The following is a 4,400-nucleotide window of genomic DNA, read 5'->3' on the forward strand; positions in this document are numbered from 1 at the left end:
ATGTGGACAACTGCAGGATGTACATCGCCCCCCCCCCTCCACCCTGCCTTCGCACGCTGGTCGTTCAGGTGCTTGCGTGTTCAATGCCCTTCGCAGCTGTTCACTGGCATTCGCATGTCGAAGCGCTCAGTCTACGTCGTGGTACGGCCTGTGTCCACTGTCCGCTGATATCGTAAGCTTAATCCTCACATTGTACTGCACATAGGTCCGTATGTACTGAATGATACGCTGTGGCACATGTGTGACCGTACGACTGCGCCCAACAACAGCGAACCATACGGTCCAAATGTTGTGCACTCAGCCACGTGCCGTCTCCCCATAACAGCTACATTGCAGTGTGGTACGCCATAGAGACGTGTGGGAGTAACGGACGCCCTGGATGGCGATCAGCATGAGCCGTCTGTTGATGTAGTGGCGCGTGTATTCAAACGTAGTCGTCTCTTCTCACACAGTGTGATAGCATGGTGCACCGCGTTCCACATCTGCGACATGGTACAGATGCTGGTTGACAGTCGGTCTCGTAATGGACATCGCATACGTAGGGGGCCACCTCCCACGTGTTCTCTAGTCGTGCACATTTTGTTGCGTGTATGTGGGCAGACGTAGTGTGTCGTGACACCTAACAGACAGGTATGCAATAATCGTTGCATTTGCAAACTGGGATGGACGTCTACGTTTGCTGGTGACGTGACGCAACGCAAATGAACAACTGGTAAACCCATTGTGGTGCGGTTGTTGTTGCTGGAGGTAAATCAGTAAGGGCAAATCTGTGTGTGAAGCGATACGCGGCGGTGGCTGGGTGGGACCGTCCCCGGCCGGTGAGGGGGGGCCGCCCGGCGTGCTGGCCGCGCGGTGCGTGGGCGCACGCGCTACAGCCGGCTGGTGGGGGCGCCCAGTGGCAGGCGCGCCGGCCGACGGACGCGGCAGGCGGCGCAGCTGCGCGCCGGGGCACCCTGCGCGCGGCGCCGGGCGGCCAAAGTGGGTCCTCGCGGGCCCGGTGCGAAGCGCGGTGGACATCTGCAGTGTGCTGGTCCGACTGAGGACTGTGTGCGTTGAGGATGCGCCGCCGCCCGGCACTCGGCGCCGCGACGCCGTCTACTGCTCGGTCGCCCCAGCGGTTCTCGCTGGTGGTTTGTATCGCAGTTGTGCAGACGTGTTGGCACGTGCGCTGTGCTGGGAGAGTTCGCTTCGGCACCCACGTGGGGCCTTTGCCCTTCTGTGGCGCTGGCGTTGGAGCTGCCGGTCACCGTAGGTGGCGCGTGTTGTCTCCCGCCGGCAATGCCACGACAGCACGCTCCCGGGCCTCTGTCGGCAGCGGCAAGCTCAGTTGGGAGCACGGGTGGTCGCACCTAAAGCGTCTACTCGCCTAACTCCGGGCGATTGCGCCTCTCTCGAACCCGACCAAGTACTTAGGACGGCGCTGCGCGCCGCCGGGACCTGAGAGGGTTTCGAGGTGTATTGTGCAGGGGAGCTCAGCCTCCTCCTGTTTGCAGAATAATTGAGCGGACGCTTGCGTGTTCGCGCGGGCCCCTGGGACACACTCCCGGGCGGCCGGCTGCTCAGCTCTAGTTGACGCAGCTCCCTGGTTGATCCTGCCAGTAGTCATATGCTTGTCTCAAAGATTAAGCCATGCATGTCTCAGTACAAGCCGCATTAAGGTGAAACCGCGAATGGCTCATTAAATCAGTTATGGTTCCTTAGATCGTACCCACGTTACTTGGATAACTGTGGTAATTCTAGAGCTAATACATGCAAACAGAGTCCCGACCAGAGATGGAAGGGACGCTTTTATTAGATCAAAACCAATCGGTCGGCTCGTCCGGTCCGTTTGCCTTGGTGACTCTGAATAACTTTGGGCTGATCGCACGGTCCTCGTACCGGCGACGCATCTTTCAAATGTCTGCCTTATCAACTGTCGATGGTAGGTTCTGCGCCTACCATGGTTGTAACGGGTAACGGGGAATCAGGGTTCGATTCCGGAGAGGGAGCCTGAGAAACGGCTACCACATCCAAGGAAGGCAGCAGGCGCGCAAATTACCCACTCCCGGCACGGGGAGGTAGTGACGAAAAATAACGATACGGGACTCATCCGAGGCCCCGTAATCGGAATGAGTACACTTTAAATCCTTTAACGAGTATCTATTGGAGGGCAAGTCTGGTGCCAGCAGCCGCGGTAATTCCAGCTCCAATAGCGTATATTAAAGTTGTTGCGGTTAAAAAGCTCGTAGTTGGATTTGTGTCCCACGCTGTTGGTTCACCGCCCGTCGGTGTTTAACTGGCATGTATCGTGGGACGTCCTGCCGGTGGGGCGAGCCGAAGGCGTGCGACCGCCTCGTGCGTGTTCGTGCGTCCCGAGGCGGACCCCGTTGAAATCCTACCAAGGTGCTCTTTATTGAGTGTCTGGGTGGGCCGGCACGTTTACTTTGAACAAATTAGAGTGCTTAAAGCAGGCAAGCCCGCCTGAATACTGTGTGCATGGAATAATGGAATAGGACCTCGGTTCTATTTTGTTGGTTTTCGGAACCCGAGGTAATGATTAATAGGGACAGGCGGGGGCATTCGTATTGCGACGTTAGAGGTGAAATTCTTGGATCGTCGCAAGACGAACAGAAGCGAAAGCATTTGCCAAGTATGTTTTCATTAATCAAGAACGAAAGTTAGAGGTTCGAAGGCGATCAGATACCGCCCTAGTTCTAACCATAAACGATGCCAGCCAGCGATCCGCCGCAGTTCCTCCGATGACTCGGCGGGCAGCCTCCGGGAAACCAAAGCTTTTGGGTTCCGGGGGAAGTATGGTTGCAAAGCTGAAACTTAAAGGAATTGACGGAAGGGCACCACCAGGAGTGGAGCCTGCGGCTTAATTTGACTCAACACGGGAAACCTCACCAGGCCCGGACACCGGAAGGATTGACAGATTGATAGCTCTTTCTTGATTCGGTGGGTGGTGGTGCATGGCCGTTCTTAGTTGGTGGAGCGATTTGTCTGGTTAATTCCGATAACGAACGAGACTCTAGCCTGCTAACTAGTCGCGTGACATCCTTCGTGCTGTCAGCGATTACTTTTCTTCTTAGAGGGACAGGCGGCTTCTAGCCGCACGAGATTGAGCAATAACAGGTCTGTGATGCCCTTAGATGTTCTGGGCCGCACGCGCGCTACACTGAAGGAATCAGCGTGTCTTCCTAGGCCGAAAGGTCGGGGTAACCCGCTGAACCTCCTTCGTGCTAGGGATTGGGGCTTGCAATTGTTCCCCATGAACGAGGAATTCCCAGTAAGCGCGAGTCATAAGCTCGCGTTGATTACGTCCCTGCCCTTTGTACACACCGCCCGTCGCTACTACCGATTGAATGATTTAGTGAGGTCTTCGGACTGGTACGCGGCATCGACTCTGTCGTTGCCGATGCTACCGGAAAGATGACCAAACTTGATCATTTAGAGGAAGTAAAAGTCGTAACAAGGTTTCCGTAGGTGAACCTGCGGAAGGATCATTACCGACTAGACTGCATGTCTTTCGATGTGCGTGTCGTGTCGCGCAACACGCTACCTGTACGGCAGCAGCCGTGCGCCGCGTGCGGAACCACGCGTGCCTCTCAAAACTAACGGACAAAATGTTGTGTGGTACGAGCGCTGAAGCTCTGGAGCGGCTGGCCTGCGGCACCTGGCGCCTGGCGCCGGTTTTGAATGACTTTCGCCCGAGTGCCTGTCCGCTCCGGTGTGGAGCCGTACGACGCCCATCGGCCGTGAGGCCGTTGGACACAGAACGCTGGAACAGGGGCCGTCAAACGCCTCAGTCCCGCCTATGCAACTGTTTTGAAAGAGACAGTGGAAACTAAACAAAAAAGATCACCCAGGACGGTGGATCACTCGGCTCGTGGGTCGATGAAGAACGCAGCAAATTGCGCGTCGACATGTGAACTGCAGGACACATGAACATCGACGTTTCGAACGCACATTGCGGTCCATGGATTCCGTTCCCGGGCCACGTCTGGCTGAGGGTCGGCTACGTATACTGAAGCGCGCGGCGTTTGTCCCGCCTTCGGAGACCTGGGAGTGTCGTGGCCGCCTGTGGGGCCGGCCGCGTCTCCTTAAACGTGCGATGCGCGCCCGTCGCCTGGCGGTTCGCATACCGGTACTTTCTCGGTAGCGTGCACAGCCGGCTGGCGGTGTGGCGTGCGACACCTCGTACAACGACCTCAGAGCAGGCGAGACTACCCGCTGAATTTAAGCATATTACTAAGCGGAGGAAAAGAAACTAACAAGGATTCCCCCAGTAGCGGCGAGCGAACAGGGAAGAGTCCAGCACCGAACCCCGCAGGCTGCCGCCTGTCGTGGCATGTGGTGTTTGGGAGGGTCCACTACCCCGACGCCTCGCGCCGAGCCCAAGTCCAACTTGAATGAGGCCA

At 57.0% G+C, this 4,400-nt stretch overlaps 3 non-coding genes across 3 annotated transcripts in view; all 3 read left to right on the plus strand.

Moving 5' to 3' along the window:
* Positions 1 to 1,579: 1,579 nt before the first annotated feature.
* LOC126151434 (small subunit ribosomal RNA) lies at positions 1,580 to 3,488 on the plus strand. Its single transcript, XR_007531946.1, has one exon. It is a non-coding gene; the product is annotated as a small subunit ribosomal RNA (ribosomal RNA).
* A 353-nt stretch (positions 3,489 to 3,841) lies between these two features.
* Positions 3,842 to 3,996, plus strand: LOC126151447 (5.8S ribosomal RNA). Its single transcript, XR_007531957.1, has one exon. It is a non-coding gene; the product is annotated as a 5.8S ribosomal RNA (ribosomal RNA).
* A 189-nt stretch (positions 3,997 to 4,185) lies between these two features.
* The window catches only part of LOC126151440 (large subunit ribosomal RNA), a 4,222-nt gene continuing 4,007 nt past the window's right edge, over positions 4,186 to 4,400 (plus strand). The window contains exon 1 of the ribosomal RNA XR_007531952.1: positions 4,186 to 4,400. This exon is cut by the window's right edge and continues 4,007 nt beyond it. This is a non-coding gene — a ribosomal RNA (large subunit ribosomal RNA).

This window comes from Schistocerca cancellata, unplaced genomic scaffold (assembly GCF_023864275.1).
Source record: "Schistocerca cancellata isolate TAMUIC-IGC-003103 unplaced genomic scaffold, iqSchCanc2.1 HiC_scaffold_1058, whole genome shotgun sequence".
In the NCBI taxonomy this organism is placed as follows: Eukaryota; Metazoa; Arthropoda; class Insecta; order Orthoptera; family Acrididae; genus Schistocerca; species Schistocerca cancellata.